Genomic DNA, 23,141 nt, shown 5'->3' with positions numbered 1-23,141 from the left:
TTATGCTTTGCTAGCTACAGCCTGAGATTTCTAATGATAGAGGTTACGTGAGATGGTCATAAATTTAAGTACGTATATTGTTAGAAACGAAATTTTTTAAAAGTTCACAAGCGAAAAGTCGCATAGAGAGGAATTTGGTTGAATGGGTGAGTAAACGATTACTCGCTGCATTGCACGGCTGATTCAGGCGGATCAAATGTCAGGTAAGGAGCCATGGCTTCGATGAGCCAGGAACAGCTTCGAGGATGTTATACGACAATTAATCGAATGAGGTGGCAGCTGCATCGTCACGACTGATTTTCGTAATTACGATTCGTCTTCCCCCTTGGTTATACTACACAAAAAATACTGGCGTGCATCGCGAAATTCATCGTCTCATCTTTCGGGTCACTATATAACACGTCAATTTAATTTGTAACGAACCAACTGAATACAATTAGCTTCTGTAATTTTCTGCACACTTACCACTCTTCTTTGCTTTAATTAATATGTCAACGAGTTTTTTCAACCGAATATTATTTTCTCGAATAGCGAGTACTCTGTATCCTATCCTTCTCGCTCTCCTTTTAAAAGTGTAGGAACATTTAATCTCTGTTTATGTAATATTTATACATTTATTTATGTAACATTTACAAACAAAATCTGTACAAAATCTATAAATAATGAATGTGTGGCAGGACAAAAAGGCGTTAATACAGGTTGCAATGAAATAGTACGTTTTCAAAGTCCAACATACGTAACGTTGCATACAATGATCATTATTCTATCAATTTCTATAATTCAGCATATTGACAGTGAATAAGTTGTGTAGGTTACACGAAACCAAGGATATTACACTCTTTATCTTAACCCTGGAACAGCGGACTGTTTTACATTCATGTGTAGTGCTAGCGGACTCAGGGTCACTTTTGACCCAGCGTTCGCCATCCGAGAGTTAATGCAGGGGAGACCAGGGATAAACGTAACGCGGGACGAATGTGACAAACGTTATAAAACAAACACCAACCGATCAATAATCTTATGCTTGCATCTTTGCATGCCATTTCCATTTCTTCTCCGCCTTAGTTTTTGACAACACGTGATAGTAAGCGGTTATTCGTATTTTAATGTTTTATTGAAATAGTATATTAAAAGTCAAGTTGTAGGGTCTGTTTCAATTATGTACCCTTTTGCTCTAATTTCATAAAACTTTTTGACTCTTTATGTATTGTATTCAATAGATATTGACCTTATAGGCAAGCATAAAAATTGATATGATTATAAGTTAGATTAATATATAAAACATGTTCATGAGAAATGTCGTTACTGGGGATAAAAGTAACAAGTCGTTATTTTTGCCCAATTATAACTTGGGACATTTTTTTATGTTCTTTGCGTTACTAGATATGTTATTTTAATAAAATTTATTAAGGAAAGAACTTGTTAAGTCATATTTCCTAAATTCTAAAGACCAGCGGCTTTGAAGTTTGAAACAGAAAACTAAATACAAATATAATGTACAACTTTGTAAAATAACAAAAACGGGTCATGGAACCAGTGCAGTCAAAATTTTTCGATACAATTGTTAAAAACTATTTAATAACTTTGAGTTTCTCGTTGATTTAACAAATTATTCTCCTGTTTCGCATAGCTTGTCAACTTATTTTTCTGTATACCCATTATGAAAATAGTTATTCATATCTTGGGACTTGACAAGATTTTCGACTTTTCAACTTTAACATGTAATAGAAATATTCCCTTTCAACTACTATATGACATAAGAAAACAGAAAATCGACAAAAATGGACTTATTAAGTTGTTAAACATGATCTTCAAATACGGTATTAATGTTTACAGAATGTCCAAAATTCGTAAAAAAAAACAGATCGTAGGTTGGCTTCTTAAAAGTCTATGATAAATTTATGTTGATATTTAGACTTATTCTTACCTTCCATATAAGTGGAAATACCTAGTAGAAGTCCCTACCTCATATTATCGCATGTCTCATCCCTAGCAGTCGGGACAAAAGTAACAGATGACATACTCTAAAAAAAGGTTTATTTAAAAAAATTAATGTAATATATTGCTAGTTTTTTTATTTAAATTGTATTGTTTAATAATGTAGGTTTATTATGTTGTATGACCTTTTAAAAAAATCTGTAAAACCTAGAAGTTGCAGAGTCAAAAACCCAAATTGTTACATTTATCCCTGAACTCTCCTAATGGATAAAAACCATTTTATAGAATTAATCCCTATTTTCTCTAAAGGTAATGTTAAGTGAGGAATATCTCGTCACTTTATCAGTACGTATCTACTTCAAAGAACTCAAGTTCATACCAATTGTAGGATAATGATAATATGGTAATTACACAGAAAAGTAGCCACCTCAGCGATCTTGATGAAATTGAAATATTCTTATACACAGAGTGATTTGAATATGGCAGAAACGTCTGTATGTATTATTGTGCGTGATTGCCTTTGTGTGTGCGTCAAGCGACTCAAACCAAGCGTTCTTTCTTTTGCATTCTGAATTCTTGTCCGATACAAGACAGGAATTATGATACTCAACATAAGCGATTGAATTTCGTTTTCGATTGATATTTTTTTCAATTCAATAAGTTTATTAAATATATACATATATTAAGATAAAACAAGTGTTGTGATTAAATCCACTCCTTTTTCTAACGCTTATATTTCATTTAATATCCTAATTTTTTTATACATATAACCACCACTCGGGCTTCATTTCTGAGACATTAGTAACAAATAATTAGTAACTTAAATGTAAGTGCGAAATCTTTAATAAAAAGCAAAAAATGACGTATAATTTGAAATATATTAATACAAGCTTGACAAAAATAAAATATAAAACATACCTTGGGCGACATAAATTACAATACTTCCAATATCAGTCCTACAATTAAGTATTTATTACTGTAACTTCGCTTACCTAACGGATATTTTACATTTTATTTTGTGTAATCCACGAATCTGAAGGATATTAAGCTTAATATATTTTAATTACACACCATTTTCGTGTTTTTCACTAAAAATGTCGTGAAGTTATTCGTGAAGTTCAAAATTAGGACCCTGACAAGATATTTCAATATGATTCAAATTGATAAGGCGATCTATAATTACCTAATAATTTGGTGACATCTCGACAAGTTTGTTAATTAACTTAAATTTATTAAATTTGGTTGTTAATTAAGTTTTAGTAAATCAGGTTTTGGTAAATGGTAACTTTTGTCCACTATTAGAAGTCATAATTAATAAGAAAAGACAATGATGTCCTATATTTCGTTTCACCCTAATGAGCAGTTGTCTTCTTTGGTCTATGTACATACGTATTCATGTTGCAGAATGATGTAAACCTGACTTCCTTTATTCAGAAACTAACGCAGGAATTACAGTCGAAAAGGTATTCTACAATTTGCCCAGCTGTTGTTCTACAGTAATCCTTCCAAATGCCATCACGAGAATAATTCCTGTGATAATTACAACTTTTCCTTCTTTTTCTGTAATCTCCTTTCTGAATGTCATTGTTTTCTCAGCCCCATCTGGCTGCTGCTACAAATTTTCGTTATTATGGCTTTCTCGCGAAGTATACATAGAGCCTTTTCAATCTCTTTAAACAGCTCCTTCTACAGAAGGTTGTTGGGTATACATGTTCGCACCAGAAGGTGTCCTTCGGATTTTTCGTGCTTCTCAAAACCAATGATATGCACAAAGATTCTTTATACGGGCACACAGTGCCTTTTCCTCAATTAAGTTACTAATTGTAAGTAGTAATGTCCAAGAACACAGCTACTGTTTAAGGTTTATTCGCACAGTAGTTCAAACTTGGTTCGTCCTGTACCGTCTGACACTGTCCAGGAAAGCTAAATATCGTTGACGACGATACTTTTGCTTTCTGCTGAAAGACCTTTTGAAATCGATCAAAACAGACCCTTTTCTATGACCCTGATGGATCCTCGGATCGAGCGTTTTAAACGATGCAAGAAAGGGAGCCGCCATAAGAAAAACCAGTGGGTTATCTTCTAATGAACCTGCAGCTATCTGTGTATATTCCTCATTAGATATTCATGAATGCATCATCAATAAATTCTAGGCTTTTCCTGATGAAACTGATACGAAACATATTATCTGGAATAGTATTAATGATTGTAACGAAAAGAGTGTTTCAATTTCGTACGATAGCTATGCGACCGATTGCGGTAATAATGGGTATCAGAGGAATATAGCGGAGTGTGTGATTGAACTCCAATAAACTTGGAGTTCGGTACATGTTCCCAAAGACATGTACATACAGGTTTGGCAAAGTTTTCAATATGCGAAAACATCTTCTTTCTTCTCTTATGAGGAGCAAGTTACTGCAATAAACTAAGCTGTATTTCAGAACATCTAGTCGACAATGAGAACAATAGGCCTGCTTCGAAGTTGGTTGATTGAGAATGTCCACGTACTAAATGTTGCAGGATATTTTACTGCTACTTTTCTGTTTACAAGAGGACCGTTCCCCCATTTGCAAATACTTTTACATAATATAACTACGCACTTTTTCACGCTAACTTGATCACATTTGCTTGTTAATAGTGAATAGTTTGACGATACTGAAACACGTTATAGTGCACGTATAATTAGGAAAGAAAGATTCAATTTCGAAGTTATTTAAAAAATGCAAACCCACAAACTTCGGCCCTTTTCTTTAATCACAAAAATTAGGTCTCTCAAAATAAGCCAATATATTGCAAAAAAATATACCAATATATTGCAAAAAAATTGTACGAAGTAAAAATAATGAAAAGATTCTTGTTTTAAAAATTTGATTACCGGTTGATGTCTCAACAATTTTTTAAAATTATGTGCTCAGTCTGCAGTCTTCCTCCTTTCCATTAAGCTTATTTCATTAATGGACACATCAACACACCGCGCGTTCCATTATAACGGTTAGCTGATCATACTATTATAGCTCTACATTATTCCTATGAACTTTATCAACACAATGAACTATATCGAAAGAAAAATTGTAGGCAAATTTTACAAGTCTACTATTACTTAAAATGGCACTTTTTCTGCAATTTGATTTTAAATATTTAGACATCAATGACGCGGACTTATAATCCAGATATACGAAATTTAATAAAACTACTTTATAACTTTTACAGCTCTTTGTACCGTGCTTTTAAATGGAGGGAAAATTAAGAAAGCAATAATACTAAAAAAAAATATTCTTCGATCAATTAGGATTAGAATTGATGATCTTCAGAGTAACTCTGCAGTGTTTTTATTTAAATGTTTAGTAATTTTTTATAAAAATTAAACCGTAAGAAATGGAACACTGTATATTAAGACTTTCTTGCTCTGTTTTTGCTCTTTAATGCATTTGCAATATTATAGAAAATGTCTTACATCATTTTTTATAAAAATGACTAGTCAGATACAGCTAATATTCTACAATTTATATATGTTTATTAGTCTCTACGCTTTGACTCATGTCTCATACAAAAAGTGTTCGTCCAGATACAGGATTTATACTCATACCGAAACGTTCGGCCACAGACAGTGCCGAACGTTTAGGTGTGAATAAGTCTTTAAGCTGATTTCCAGGATTTATATATATATATATAATATCTAATATATCTAATATATCTTCGTATATATATATTTGTATGTGAAAAAGGGATTGGACAAAATGAGAGGACTTACTGTAAAATTTGAATTAGAATCGGAACAACGTAAAAATAGCAAAATCAGGTTCCAACAGCCTTCAAAATAATTACTGTATAACCTGATTTGTATACACTTACTGACACTGATATTCCATTTGCTCGCGGTTAAAAACATCAATTTTAGGGTAAGCCCCCTTAATTAATTTTGTTTTGTTTTTTGTCACTGCGAATCGTCTTCCATTTCCGTCTTCTGTTCTTGCGTCATTACGAAGAATTTAAAAATTTTATAACATTGTCGTAAATGTTAAATTTGACAATTGATTGTATGCAATGCGTATATTTATTTCCTGTTTTTCTAAAAAAAGTGTTTGAGTATGCTAATTACAAATATACATATACATATACAGACTGTAACAAATACAGCTATCAATATTTTAAGGGATGATAGGGTATCCAAAGTTAGAGCATAAAGCTCCTATGACATAATGTTCGATCTGTCTTCACTTTTCTATAATAATGCTTAAAGTTAGTATATTCATATGCTAAATTAACAATCAGAGGATTCTGTAATACTGCAAATGCATTAAAGAACAGAAACAGAGCAAGAAAGTCTTAATATACTGTGTTCCATTTCTTATGGTTTAATTTTTATGAACCTGTAAAAATCCGCGATGTTTGTAGGACATGGATCGCCGATTTTTATGCTTGTGGCATACGTACGTATTTGCTCGTCAATCAGTTCGAGATGCTTTTTGCCATTTAAGTTTTATTTCCATTTTACAATACAGGTCCAAGTTATTACGCTCCTACCTGCGATATGGAAGCAGCTTAAAAAGTGTTCTTCCTGTCTTACATCATAATAATAGCAATTCACTAAATTCCTGAATTCAGACTCTCAGGTGAGTTAGTATTATAATAATTATTTATGACGGGAAGAAAGATCACTTTTTAAGGCATCTACAAATGAGAGTAGGAAATAAAATTTATTTCAGGAACATTGAATAGTAAAAACCATTTTGGACTGTTGATAAGCAAATGTGTATATACAGGGTGTCCAAGTAAAAATTACCACCTTCATTATCTTTTAAACTATAAGAGTAATAGAAAGATCAGTTACATAAAAGGTCACGCAAGAGAGATTATGAATAATAAATAAACTCAATTTCTTTGGATGTAAAGTTCGAAATAACACATGGTGTAATAAATTGTGGTTGTGCTTGTACAACACATCCATCAATGTTTTCCATAAGAAGTATGTGTAAATATATCTCTAAACGTGTCATAGAGCAGTTACATCACTAGCAACACGTATACAGCGTTGTATTAATGCCACTGGATGACATTTCGCACATAACATCTACAAAAAGTAAGTTTATTTATATATTTGTGTTATAGGTATTTGTATTCGTCTTGAGAACTATTGTCGAATGCTAAACACAAAAATTTAGGATACCATTTAGAAAAACAAAAGTAGCGTACACATATCTTTAGCGACTCCACCTACAAAGAAATGGACATGATAATATTATGATCCCTTTAATATAAAACAATTTTTATTTAAAAAATTTTTCTATTACTCTTACAGTTTAAAAGATAATCTTTACTGTGACACTATATATGCTACAAAAATTGCTGAAGCTAAGTGTATTTTTCAGCAAGACAATGCCGCGGTGTATACTACAAAATTTTTAAAATATCATTTGTTTACGAAAAAATATATATTTCAGATTGATTAGCAACGTGCCCAATTTCAAAATCATTACAGATTTTCAGAGAAACCTTGTCAGGGCAGTGTATCAAACTAGGAAACAATTCGGAACATTAACGACTTACAAAGGCGCATTCAATACGAGGGGGAATTAAAGTGAAAAGTATTAAAAACGTCACAAAATATTTACCTGAAAAAATGACTGCAATTATTAAACATAAAGGGAATAACAGAAAATATTAAATATTAAATTTCAATACTTCAATATTTATATTTCGAGTTTTCGATTAACCGTGCTATCATTTTATCGGACGAAATTTCGTTAATAACTTTACTTTTTTTTATGCATCTTAATAGAGGCACTAATACTTTCTCTTAATACTTTCTTTAAGATCCATGACTGTGCCATTTATTCAAGAGGCTGGTACATCCCTGGGAACCTACTAGGTCCCTAAAGGGAATAGCACACCGCGCAGACATAAAATGGGCCAGAGTTTTACACAATATAAAAAAGCGTGTAACTAAAAATCTACGTATTTTCAAACGTATGTACATTTCAATTTTATTTATCGTGCTTGTGTTTAGAAGCTATTCTTCAAAATTATCCCATGTTTTTGTTATTTTTCTTTATCATTTTGTACATTATTCTTTACAAAATAGCATATAACTAAAAAAGTTGACATTTCCGGGCATATGTGCATATGAACTTTCTTCATTGTCTACGTATGTAAAATCTATCTTGCAAAAGTGTCCCACATTTTCTGATATACCCTACATTTTGAACTGCACATAAACTTTTTTCATTGCCTTCATGTCTAAAACTTATCCTCTAAAAGTATCCAACATGTTTGGAAACACCCTGTATAACGTAGGTACATAAAGCAAGAAAGGTCTCCAGTCGAATATACATATGTACCTACATAAGGCACGAAACGCAGATCCGTTAGCCCTGGCAATTCCAGGTCGGTAATTGGAGACTTCGAAGATTGTCTAAAGAGTGACAATCAGCCGGCAGCAGTGATATGAACTGGTCCCCTTAGCCGTGGGTGGAGAGGAGTTGAAGGCGATGATTACTGAGTTCATTTTCTCCATTACTGGGCCATGGATGGCCCACATTTCTGAAGCTTCCACTTTTGGAACTCTCCAATCAGTGATGGTTATGAGATCTTTCAAATTTATTTGATGTCAACTCATTTGGAGAAATACAAAATGGTTGGCGTGCTTATTATACTTATATTAGCTATTGAAGAATGGAAGGGATTTTAATAGTTTAAATAGATTAAAGATTCCAGTGATAGCAACAAATCTACAGGGTGTTCGATAAGTGTCAGAAATTTTGAGGACGATCCTATATGATAAAATAGAACGAAATTGAACAGAATTGTTTTAGAGTTACTAATTGTTGAGAAAACGCCTAAAATATATTTGAAATGACTCAAGCCAGAAACAATTTTTGCGAATCTTAAGCGTTTTCTCAACAATCAATAACTCCAGAACGAGGCCTCTGACACCTGTTGTCAAACACCCTGTATTTGTGAATCTGTCACGTATGAAAAGAGTTTTAGAATGTACGTATACATAGGTGGACTTTTTCCACTACCGGACACATACGGTTTTTCTTAAATAAATAAAAGAAAATATTTTATGCTTTCTATCATGTTTTATTTATAAGTATACAATATCACAATTTGACTAATTACAACAGAACAATCAATATTACCGCAACAGTTAACTTAACCTTTGGTTAAACTTTGGTACAGAATTCTGACACATCATTAAATGGCACCTAGCACCGAAAACAGCACAATGTTGCGACGTGACTCGAATCAGTTTCAATATATATAATTTTCAGCGATCATAAATGTAATTATCGGAACATTCGGGGATATCGGCACAAGCCTCGTGTGCCCATTTTTTGCAGCTTGAACCCTGAGTCCAGTCTTTTTCTTCGTTTCTATACAAAGTGTCCAGACAGACTTCGCGTTTATCTCTTTCGATTTTAGTGTACTCCTCTCTTTAAATTTATTTTTTAAATACTTTTCCATTTTCGAATTCTTTTCTTATTCTCTTTTTCTTCACTCAATAATTTACGGGAAAATGAAGTGTGGATTTTATTTTATTCAGACCATTCTCCTTGCTTTAGTTTGCTTTCTTTTTGCATCGGTTAACGGGAATAATTTAAAAATGTTTTGCCAAATATTAGAGACAGAACTAGTACATAGCTGCATGTTTAATGTCTTTTTATTAGGTACCCACGGCGTCTCCATCATAGAATTAATACATTATTTATGTATGTATTATTATGTATGTATGTAATTTACATATGTAATTATACATTAATTCTTTTCATTCCAATTTTATACATTAATTATTTGACACCAAGTGCAAAAGTCGGTTGCTGCCGCGTATTTTTTCCCAAAAACCTGATATCCTAACTTTACCTAAAACTTATTTCATTAATTTCGCAATACTCTTGAAATATGTTCTAAATTTAAAGGCATTTTCGTTATATAAACCAAATATGAGCTTTTAAGTAAGACTACTTTCAATAAAATTGGTCCACGTATGACAGAGATATCGTAATATTATCTCATGGGTCATATGAAAACGTCAAAATTCTTTTTTTCGACGATCTAAATTCTGTTCGACATAAATACATGTTCCAATAAGAAACTTACACCAAGTACATGAAAAAGTCCAAAACGAAAAAAGTCCCATAAAATAAATCTTACTTCTTTATAAATCACAAAAAATTAAATGAAAATAATAATTAGAAAAGAAATATTTACTTTTCAAAATCATGTGCAACCTAACAATACACATCATGAAAAAGGGTACGAAATGAAAATGAGTTACAAATACAGTTAATCATCCAAGTTTTAAACTATATTTTTGTTACGTTCCGGTAAATTTCAACATGATATGCAACATTCCATTCCGAGCGTTGCTCTGAATCTGAGTGACCCTGTAACTTGGTATTTTGTCAGAGTCACCATGTCATTCACCAGCCGACGTTAAATGTGTTAATAATCGACTTAATACATTTTCACATTAACTACAATAGATAATACAATGAATGATCTTAATTATTTAAGAATGGAAAATAATAAGAGTATATTTATATTGTCAAAGTCTAACACTGACAAATTATATGAAAGCCTCTGAGAGGCAAGGTATGGGTGTCGATGAATGATGATAGAATACCTTGCCTAGCCACGCGAAGTATTTATGTAAGTCCAGGTGGTGGACATCGAAGGAAATCTCTATATGTTATATCTAACATAAAGAATATTTTTTCAAATACATAACAGAGTGCATTGAATGCATTTTTGACGTGCTGGAATGAAAATATTGTTAAAATATACCTAATGATTTATAATTTCTACAATACACCAGCTTTCCGTCTACTGCAGCAGTTAATTGATTTCTTTAGCTGCACGCACACGGCTGGATTGTGCCGAAACCTAGCCACACACTTGTTGCACAGGCCCCATTATCACTTTTGCAGTTCGGCCGCTTTGTCGCGTTCCAATTTTTCTAGATACAGCTAATGTCCGGTTTCAGGTATCGTCCGGTTTTCGGGAACTCTGCGTCTGCTATATGTACATATAGGTAGCGCACACATTGATGATGCATCCTGAGAATCACGATCCAGTTTCGATCTTAATGACGAGTAGCCCCGTACCTCGTTGATTGCCAATCGATGATTGCTATTCACACCACGAAGACGTTGTTCGGTCGGTGCTTAAAAAATGCTCGAGATATTATACGTGAAATTTTCTGATCCACGATAATCAAGTACAGTTACGATCCAGCGTTGTAATACGTGACATTTATTTAATGAAACTATTAAGGTAACTACGTTCTCGCGTGACAATAAAAGTCATGAGTTTTGTTGTCATGACACTATATAACAATCTAATAGCATTAAATTTCACTGTCGCATCTAGTTTTCACTGTTATGACTGTATACAGTCAGGATTTAGAGGTACTGTCATGTGAAAACGTACCATTATTGACAACGAAATCAACTGTTTGTGCGTATTTATGCAGAATTCATATTAAAACTTGAAAAAGAACAATTCTTCGTATAAAACTCAATCCAAAACACGGATGAGAAATTTTTTATCTAGGCTGTCATTTGCAGAATAAAAATAAAAAAATTTAAGTCACATAACTATTATCTAACGAATGATTACAGTTACATTGAACGCTTTCAATTCCGTTGAAAAGTTTGTAATGGTTTTGAATCCTACTTCTATTACTACGAGAATATGGAAATACTTTTTCGTTTGTTTATATTTTGAAAATTCGTCATAAATAAGAAATGCGATTTCAGTATCCCTAAAAATTAAACTGAACTAAATCTCTTGACTTTGTTTAATAAGAAACGATACCAAAATTTTTGTATCCTACTATGTTTTATAGTTCAATTTTGCAAACTTGAAAGTATAACGATAATAAACGAAACAACTAATACCTACACGAGCTGATCAGGAACAGCAGCTTTGAAGAATATACCCAACGCGATGGACTATAAAATATAGATAAGAATATCCAAATAAGTTGCTGGTAGCAGTCCTTGAATGAAATTGATTTTTTTATATGTCATTTGATCGTTCTGAAAAAACTAATTTTTATCGACTTTAAATTCTGACGTGTAATGTTTAAATAATAAGATACAGAAACATAATCGTTAATATAGACTGTAACACTGTAAATTCTATGCTGCAAAACATTCATTCTTGTCAGACTTAAGATGCATTGCATTATAGATAGAGGCAAGTATGCGTTGTTTAATAACTAATTAAAAAAATCGGGTGATCGTTTAACAATAGTTTTCTGTAATATTTAACAGATTGTCAATAAAATTTTGTTACTAAACACGTATGCTCCTATAAATTATTAATTATAATTATTGTTAATTCTGTAAATTCTATAAATTATTCTTAACTGCTTTGACCTTATTTTCGACTTTCTTCAAAAGTGTGCTACAATGTTTTGATAGATAGATAATTAACGCGAGGATGCGTATTTAAAGTGTCTACTTAGTGTATTCCAAGTGTATTCCAAAGACAGTTGATGGTCATTTTCGTTTCCCTATTTAACAAGAAACGACAGTTTATGTATGTGGTTATGTTGAGGCAGAATCGTACGGGGTAAAACCGGGGTAAAAGAGCAACTATTCGTAAACTAATAGTTAATTGAAATAATAAAAATTCTAAATTAGAGCATAAATAATGCTGAGAAACAAAAATTGACAAATAAAATAACAAAAATATATGAATCTAAAAAAAATAACATTTTTTATATATTATTACGAAAAATGGCTTGAATGAAGATTAGCGATAATGTACAAAGTGTAGTGAATACAAGTCTCATCCTTTTTATTGTTATAAGTATAATAAGTACATACATATAAGTGATATGTTTCAACTTTTCGCTTATATTCTTGTTTTATGTTGATTATAAATGTCTTTAATAAATACAATTTGGAATTAAACAATTTGCTATGTCTTGTTTAAATTAACCCTTATGACAGTAGCAAGGTACTCAGGTACCCTTTTCTCTATTCTCTTTAAGGGGCAACAATTTTGATTATTGATATAAAAGTTAAAAGGTTCTCTTTAATGCTTTTCGGTGGGTGCTTTCTCTTTTAATGAAATACGTACAGTATGTATACAAACAAGGTAAATGTCCCAAAATCCGAACACTTAAATTATGATGTTCTAGCATCTGAGTATACTGTTTCATGATATACTAGATATTAAGATTAAAATTTGTTAAGAAGTTGATATGAAATATAAGGTAACTGTCTCAGTAGTTGACCATGTCTCAATACCTAAACACTAACGTTAATTCTATTCATAAATATATATATATATATATAACGCATGCACATTACGCTAAAGCGAACGTAAAAGAGATGGTACCCCCCAAAAAACATTTAAAATGTAAAAACACCAAGTAGCTAAATTTAGTTTGGACTTTGGTTCCCACAAAAAATCTCAGAAAAAATTAATCCCTCTAAATAAACATTTAAGAGATATTAATTCCCTGAAAAAAACATCTAAAAGATATTAAATAACCCCCCAAAAAGCATCCAAAAGGTATTAATAAAATTCTCTAAAGTACATTCAAAAATTATTAATCCACAAAAATAAAATCCAAATATTAAACTTCAAAAAATATAATAAAAAGACACCCCAGAAAATTTGTATTTCCATTTGATTCGAGAAAAATATTGAAATTAGAAGTAGTTGTCTAATTTATAAGGATGCTTTAAATCTCAATCATTACGAAACCGTCATATTTGACTTGAAGAAGGTATTGAAATCAAAAGTAGTTTGCTCATTTTGCAGTGTGCTCCACAACACGTTAAGTTGAAAATCGCGATAAAATATAAACATTTTAAATGGATTCACAAAGAACGGGTACATGTAAAAACCAGAAAAATTAAGTTAAATAAATAAAGATCAGTGACAAAGTTCTCCACGCAACGTTTGATAATGGAACAGGTGACCGCAATAACAGGAGTGGATTAACCAATAGAAGATTCGAAGCCAGGCAACAAGAATAGCTGGACACCCACAATCTCTCTTGGAACATACAAAAGCTGAAGGTTAAGAACAGCCTGCTGCATTTTGATTGTACTTCTACCTGTACTTCTACCTGTACTTCTACCTGTACTTCTACCTGGAAAGTTATGTCAAGGACGATTCTACAAAGAATCGACTTCTTTGAAATACTATTATATCCCAGATAGCAAAGAGACATCTTAAAGACGTCCAGTGTTATTTGGAATAGTAGTTCTTGTAGTGTATGTCCTTCCTTTTATATTAATTTCATACAAACAAAATAGATATTATGTATCATATTGTAAGGTTTTTCTTTTATACAAAGACGATTATTAACAGCTATCATTATTATAATTTTGAGCAATTTGTGACGCATAAATAAATATTCTTATTTCTAATTACCATTATTATTAGTACTGGTCATTATTATACTGAATAAAAGAAATAATTTTAAGTTATCACCATTTTTAGATTAAAAAAATATCAACATTAATCATATATAAAAGTGTCAATTATCTTACTGATTACACATTCATTTCAACAATCTTATCGCAAAGAGATAAGTATTTGTAACTGATTGTGAATATAATTTCTCTTCTGAAAGCCAAGGAAAACTTCGAGACTTTCACAAAGCGAAACATGCAGCTGCCCCAAGAAGAACTCCCTGCATCTGAAAATTGCGGATAAGTATCGACAGGGTTAAGGTTCCATGTGCACCTTTACAACATGCGAATACCTACATTTTATTGTACACTTACATGTATAAGATAATCCATTTCAATCTACAAGGTGTCCAAGAACTACTGGTAGAAGAAGAAAGATGGTTATTTCACATAAAAAAATAAACCAAAAAATTACAGAAAAGTATGTTTCAGTTCTACTCGCATCTGCATGTATCAAAATACGTCTAAGAATGTATATTGAAACATTCATGTATCCACTTAAAATTCAACTAATTTTTTTCTATATTTTCGACATATGTACACATTGTTCCATACAGACTCACTACCTTCCTGCCATTGTCATTATTTCTTAAACATCTTACATAAATCATTGTAGAACGTGTTCGATAACCGGTAGTCATAGAATCATTGAACTTATTGGTAGGGTTAAAGTTGTATACCCTGTTTTAAGCATCCCTAACATAGTAAGACTTGCCTCGCCATATAGTTCCAACTGAAATCTCACGTACAGTGGTCTGGATGTGGTGAAATCTGTTTATAATCAGCAACGCGTGCAACTTCAAAGTGCTGAAACGGCATTAGAATATCTTTCCGCGAGAAGGAAAGTTACGCTACATAAAGGGTTCACCTGTCACTCAGTTTACGCGAATTTTTTTACGAACTATTCGAAACGCTAGTTATCCGAATGGCTCGCATTCTGATGAATCGCTAATCTAGCTAGATAGAAGTCAATTTGTCATAATTACTGTAAAAGGCTTGGCACAGCGAAAAATATATCCATTAATTGTTTTATGGAATTTAATGACCATCGTAACAACTCAAACTTCAACGTGCCGCGGGTCTCCTTTGAGGTAACACGTGTGGATTACAAGAAACAAAGTACTATCGCAAACTTAGAAGATGTCAGTGGTTTCATTAGTTCCACGGAAAACACATAAAAACGATAAACACGCATTTCCCTAATTGGCCGAATTGGTCACAGTTATTACTACTGCTTATCAAATACTCTTCTTTATCGCGTGCTGCCCCGTTAACATCTTCTGAGCTCCCAACAGTACTTCCCATTCTGTTTGTAAAATATTTTTGTATTTTATGCCGCATATTTTTTTGCAAATTATGAACTTCAAAATGTAGTAAAAAAGATATTTAATTACTTTATAATAAATATGATCCCTAATATTTATGAGCCGTATCAAAGTATTTCAATTTTGCGTAAATCTATAAAATGCGGTGGGCAATGGTGTATTTTATTGCAACAATGTGAACAGTAAATTGAACGTGACAATTTTCAATAAACAGAAAACTATCTAAGTTGACAAGTAATGACAAATTAGATGAAATCATTACAAATCGATATTACAAAAATGTAACGGTGGTATACCAATATCAGATTAATATTGTAAAAACATCTTCCAGATGTATTTTTTACAATTATTTACAGATTTACAATTATAAACAGATTAACTTGAGAGCTAGGGGCGCTAGAAGTCGCTTGATTACTTTAGAGCTATGGCGAACACGTGTGCTTCTAGTGTCCCCACTATTATTAACGATACTCTTCTAATCAAGTAGTAATATTTTCAGCTGTGACAGCCTTAGCTCTCATATGCCGTATAAAATTTCTAACACTCCATATGGTTGAATGCCACAGCAATCAGCCAAAAGCTATAGACCTCAAAATGACTTAGAAACAATGACTGCCAATGTGTTAATAGTTAAGTTTATAGTTTAGTATTTAAGTATTAACAAACACCTATTAATTTATTTACTACATTGCTTTTTTCTGTAATCTTTTACGTAATAGACACATATTTAAATAGTATTATTTACACATGTATATTATTAATGTAGTAGATATGTGCGTCCCGATTGTATGGGATTATTCAAATAATAATTGAACGATTAAATAACGGATGTTAGTATAATATAATAGAACGTTCGAAAGGAGTTTTTATTTGAAAGAACGTTCAAATAAAAACTCTTCCTATAATAGAAAGTAGTCTATTCAATATTGTACTGGTGTTATTGTATTTTGAGGAAGTATCTGAAGATTTTCTAAATAAGGAATTTCTAAATCTATTGACTCTTTTTATGCTACAATAGAGATACGGTGAATAATAGTCTAATACATAATTCTTCTTGAAGAAAGTCTGTGAATGCGTATTATATTGTAAATTTGATCGAAAGCTAAAGGAGTATTAGATGTGTACACGTTATTTATTTATTCCTGTTATTGTTTTGCATTTTGGAAAATCAATTCTATGTATTCTATGCAACTGTGGAGAAAAACAGTGTCTACTAATAATATTCTCCTGTTATTTTGGACTGAAATAAGACGCAAAATGATAAAAATTATTTAAAGGGGCAAAAACCTCGATTTGGTATCTTTCTGCAGTTACTGCCTTTCTCCGTAGTTGAACGGTATTATACTATTTATAGAATGTATCATTTTAACATATTATGTAAGATTGTATCATGTTCTCCTTCTAGTAAATTTGTTTGTCAAAAAAGAATAATATCTAGGAGAAACTAAAATATCCCATTTATTTATTATTAAAACATATCTTAAGAAGCGTAATAACGTTTTATCTACTGAACGTGAACTAAAAGGATGCACGATCCGAATACGAATCAATCGAGTAACCGGTGTCGTTTGTCAAAAGTGAATGCAAGGTTATGAAAGAGAAAAAAAGGCATGTGTGGTGTTGTACAGTATGCCCGTAAATGGTGTACAGCTGCAGATACGTAGGAACAAGTGCAAGCCATGTATCGAAGAAAAGAAACAGAGGCCACGAAAGAATCATTTAGATCAAGTATTTCAGTCTCTCGATTCGGTTGGCTCGTGTCGTTTTTGGTCTCGACCAGCACAAGCTGACCAAATGAAGACAGTCTCTCTGCTATAATTACTATGCCAATCTTATTCAGAAATTTCCTGTTTTTTCAACTTTCGTGTTTAATCACGAAAATCATGCCTATTATACTGAGACGCTAATTATACTTGGAAAATTGATATGTCGATTTTACTGTAGACTTGTACATAACCACATGCTGTTACTACCTTTCACCTCAGATAGCACACGACGTTTTAAAGACATGCACTTACGGATGTAATTTGGACGTCTTTAAGACGTCTCTGAGCTATCTGGGTTGCATTTACGCTATATAATTTATAATTTCTATATTGTCTATGAAAGTTCCTTCAATTAACAAACGATAAATTGATTGTACCTTCAGATAATATGACTTATATATAAGTTTCATTTGCTATGTATATTATTAGAAAGACTTTTCTCAAAAATATTTTGCATACCTTTTAAGCTTACTTCAAATAAAGATTTCTTGTAAAACAATAGAAAACATAAAAAACTACTACTATTTGAAGTACAACCAATTTAAATCTAGTATCGTACGGGACTATCACAAATTCATCACCAATTTAACTAATAGAGTCAATTCAACAAAAACCATAAATGGTCCCACTCATTTTTGACTAAATACAATTGATTAAACTTGTCGTATCTAAGCAAATGATTATTAGAGGTATTTTGCTAAATCCTTGACTATCGGACACATAGAAAATTGAGAAGTAATAAACTAATTTGTTAATGGTCAGTCTATGGTTTTATACTTATATGGTACGGTCTATTGAGCTGCACTTGGGAATTCAGATGTCGCGTGAACTGGATTGGCCATTCGAGACTGCGTGGATTAACGAAAATATAGAAATAGCCAATAACAAATTCGGTATTTGAAATCGAACTAATTAGGTATAGCGAAGTTAGGAACAGATCAGTGAAATTCTTGGTTTCCTTTCTGTCAAGTTTTTCTGTGCGAAACGAACTCCAAAGAACAATAAATTCTGATCAAATTTTGTGAAATAAGCATCATCTTCAGTTTGGTACGAATACATTTTTTTTAAAGCATTCACATAAAATTAAGTCGATACGCGAGATATGCTACCCTTCTCCGTAGGATCGCAGAATTACACGTTAGACAACAAAACTATTTGATAGCTTTATAATAATAGTGTATGATATTTTTAATCAATTTTACATATAATTAACACATATGTGATATTTACTGTACATACATATAAGATAACGTATGTTGATTGGACATTTTTTGTTCCTCTCCATGAGTACATTCTATAAGCTCTTGAAGGCTTGGACTCTTCTTCACCACCTCCAACAAGCACGCCATTATGTACATGTAGTTAGATTGTACTAGAGATTAATTGTAGGAATAGTTTTATTAACCAAATCTACACAAGGCTTAAAAATGATACAGGAAGCAAAGATTCCAGTCTCACAATCAGTGCACACATTCATTTTGAAAACATTTCAATGAACCAAACATCAATGTATGATATAAGAATGTAATATAATGTGCAATATGAAATATAATGATACAATTTGCATGTATGAAACATTATAATTATTTATTTGTTTAATAAAAATATGGGCAAAATATCTAATACACAAGGAAACAAAAGATGAGTTAATGAGTCAGAAGACATTCTTAGTATACTTACAATTAGTATAACTTAGCATGTATCCGAAACAGAGAGTAACCGAAATATAAAACGAAAATACAATTGGGTGAGGTATGAGAGACATAAATCCCGGGTAATATATTTAAAATTGCACACGAAACCACAGAAAAAATCGAAATTATAAGTAACGATATTGGAATCATCATAAATTCTGGTTATATGTAGGGTCATGATGTTTCAAATGGCTTCTAAAAGAATCAACATGAAAAACAAGAGGGTCGCGCAGAGAGAGGACATAGATGGAACACCAATTGTAAAAGTGGAAGACAATCGATGTAATTGTTAATAGCCTTAAACTAGAACAACAGATACGCGAATTTCCTCCTATCCTCCCTGTCGTCATTCCCAGAGCGCATAAAACTGGGACGTAATTATTATCATCACGTTGCACTTGGCGGCCTAACAAATGAGAAACGTCGGCCTAACAAAGATAGTTTTTTAAACAACCTATTAATTTGATTGTGATGATCTTTCCAAAGATTTTAGCAAAGACGCTTAGTATAGAGGTAGATCTATAGCTTTTAATCAAGTTTCCATCACCCGATTTCTGGACAGGCGTAATTAAACTAAACTTTTACATTGATGGAAAGATACCGCTGGCTAAACATTTAACAAATATGATTCAAAGTGGCCAAGAGATGATAAAATTACAGTTTTTAATAAGGATCGGGAGTATATCGTCATCATCCGAGCTCTTATTAACATCTAACTGGCCGATGACCTCAAACACATCAATTATATCAACATTGATATCGGCTAGTTGGAAACATGTGTTGGAAGAGGAATTATGCGTTAAAGAACTAGGTGCGATGTACACAGACTCGAAGAAGTTAGCAAACGTATTAATTGGTCAAAATCAAGAATGTCACCTAAATACATGGGAGACGGAAAGGAATCACGAGATCTGGAAGAGTTAACAAAATTCCAGAATAATTTATTAGGACTAGTTATTAAAGAATGTTCGATGTTACGAATGAAAATAATATAGTTGTTCCATGATACGTATTCGCATTGAACTCTTAGTTCAGAAAATTTTAGATAATTATTTCAGTTGTAGAGTGGAGTCATGAAGTATGAGCACGTTTTTTGACAATAGAGAAATCTCTAAGCTCCTTGGAGAATCATTTAGGAAAACGGATCGAAGCAGCTTTAATGACTGGCACAGACATAGTTACAGCATAGTGAATATGGAGATAAAGAAACCTACTTGCAGTATCCACTGGGAGATTTAGACGGAATTCGGAGAAGGGGATATCAGCTGTTAACCAGGTTTCGACGAGGACAATAACATTATATTTAAAACATGACAAAAACATAGTTGAAAACGGGTCATTTAGCTTCGTACGAAGACCTCTGACGTTTCGGTAATAGATTCGCGGGGTAAGTTGCCACTTTTTATCGATTTAGCTGACCTTGGCAAGTCTGTTCGAACGAACATAGGAATCTCATTGTGATAACGGATAGTAAGAGCAGGATCATTGAAGAAATGCAATTGTGTTTTTAAATCTTGTAGATGAATTCTTTGTCGAGTCGTGAGGTCTTGCATACCTTTTACAGGTCCCTTATAATTGAACTTCTTCTTTAATATCTCAGTGGGAGATACGTATATGAGGCAGTAAGGTAAATATTACAAGCTTTAATTTACTTGTAACATTTTTTCCAATTCTAGAGGCGCTTATGTCATCATAGTTATTAACTAAAATTTGGTTTAAGATTCCAATAGCCACTTCTCAATCAGTCGACTGACTATACATTATTAGGCGAGGATGTATCGGTGTCCAACAAGTTAAACATTATTAAATTGATTGATCTTTCGCGTCTTTGTTCCATTTCAAAGACATCATTCTCGATGACAGATTGATTGGAGGAACTCATATATTCGCCTGGTTTAGTTTATCTTCCATGATGGAAACTTTGCTCTCTGAAAAGGAGACAGTTTTATTGAGTGCAGTCAGGTCAGCTTTATACAGTTCGTGAACAGAATTCAACTCACGTTGAATCTTTACAGACAGTTGTGCACCCAGTATTTGTAACTCATTAAAAAAAAATTCAAATAAATTCAATACTAAATCTATTCTGACATTGTCAAATGAGCTTAGAAAATCCTCTTGGAATTCGAAGGAATTTTAAACCTAAAACTGATAATAATCACTAAACAGCTGGTGAAACAAGGTGAAACGGCAGGTAGGGCCGAACAATAATACAACTGTCTTCCACGACTGCTAATGAGCAATAATTGTATAATATAATAATTATATAGTACAAGTAATAACATTGCATTATACTCTTATTACCTACAAAGTGGATACTTTGTTAGTTATTTAAACTATCACCTTTTATATTAATAAAAATATAAAAGTCAGATATGAATTCATAATTTCAAAATACATATCGTATACGTATACGTATCTTACCCTTACCCAATAAGTAAGGGCAACAGAAATTCCTTTATAATAATTAAGAATAACAGAAATTTCTTTATAGTAATTAAGGGTAACAGAAATTTCTTTATAGTAATTAAAGGTAACAGAAATTTCCTTATAATAAGTAAAACCATTTTTCATTGATCTTATAAACAATACTTCTTGAACTTCGTATAAATAAATTAAAAGTGGGCTTTTTATTCTAGACTGATAAAATTAGAATACTAACAGAGACAAAAAGAAAAAGGCAAGCATTTAAAAATTGAAACGTTTATAAATCTAGTGGGCATTATACGTCACGGTTACATAACTAAGTCACATTCACGAATGAGCATTAAAAATTACAAAAATTGATTCTTCTGTTAGTTTAAAATTTATAATGGATTAAAAGTAGATACAATAGCGTCGAATTGAAATAATATATTTATTTACTTGTTAATGATATTACGCACGAACAAAGTTTCGTAATCACCAAATGACCAGACTGAATATACATACATATATAACCTTTTATTGACGCACAGGCTGCGATCATTTCGACACGAGACAGGAGGATGAATAATTGTAACGGACACGATTACAAGAGAGCGATGCAACTGCAACACCTGTTGATATTTCTGAACTTTCCGTCTAGAATAACAGAGGAACAGGCGGTACGTGTTTCACATGCGGCTCTGATCCAGATTGGTATGCTTTGCTGTATTCTTATCAGATTAAAGCCAATATTCGTCGCAGAATAAACTTAATAATTATTGATATTTTCAACAAGGTGAAGAAATATACATGTGACAAAATTGTATGTTAAACTATTTTTCAAGCAAATAAGGTAAATGTCCAAATACCTGGACAGTTAAGATGTCAAATATACCAATAATAAATGGATAACCGAAAAATACACTTCTCGATACTTGAATTGTGTCCTAATAGCTGAATATACTATTTTAGCATTGTCAAAAGTTGAATGAATCTCGATTCCTATCGTCTTGAGTTTAAGTACGTTATTTGATGAGGTCTAACCAGACATGGTGCGAAATTTAATTTTGGTTCATTTGATTTTGGTTGCTTTATGTTTATATTACCGTGTCATCTTACGACTGTTTGGTTTAAGTTTTCCGTTGTGTACTTTATAATATTCACTTCTGTTGTATGATCTTCCTTCTATGTATCGTATCGGCCTATGTAATGTAATAAATACGTATATTCAAGTTTAATTACGGTAAAATACTGAGACAACTAGAGCCATTATACAACAAAGATACTATTTTTTGTATTTTTATTATGTACATTAGAATTCAAGCTTAGAATTAAATTAAATACAAATATGTACATTCACCCGAATAATGAACAATTAATTAATAAGGCTTATAAGATCAACAATTCTCTTGTTATATTCATTTATTTAAAAAATGTAAAAATAAATCAATAAGTCAACGTTACGCGGTGTTCCCAGGCGGTCACCCATCCAAGTACTGACCGCGCCTAACGTTGCTTGACTTCGGTGATCGGACGAGAACCGGTTTTTTCTAACGCAGTTTGAACGTTGAC

The 23,141-nt window shown here is 32.1% G+C and overlaps 1 pseudogene; it reads right to left on the bottom strand.

Moving 5' to 3' along the window:
• Positions 1 to 23,021: 23,021 nt before the first annotated feature.
• LOC143186564 (5S ribosomal RNA) lies at positions 23,022 to 23,141 on the bottom strand (annotated as a pseudogene).

This window comes from Calliopsis andreniformis, unplaced genomic scaffold, assembly GCF_051401765.1.
Source record: "Calliopsis andreniformis isolate RMS-2024a unplaced genomic scaffold, iyCalAndr_principal scaffold0001, whole genome shotgun sequence".
NCBI classification, from domain to species: Eukaryota; Metazoa; Arthropoda; class Insecta; order Hymenoptera; family Andrenidae; genus Calliopsis; species Calliopsis andreniformis.
Note: the sequence above shows the minus strand (reverse complement) of the source record. Positions and strands in the feature narration are given on the sequence as shown.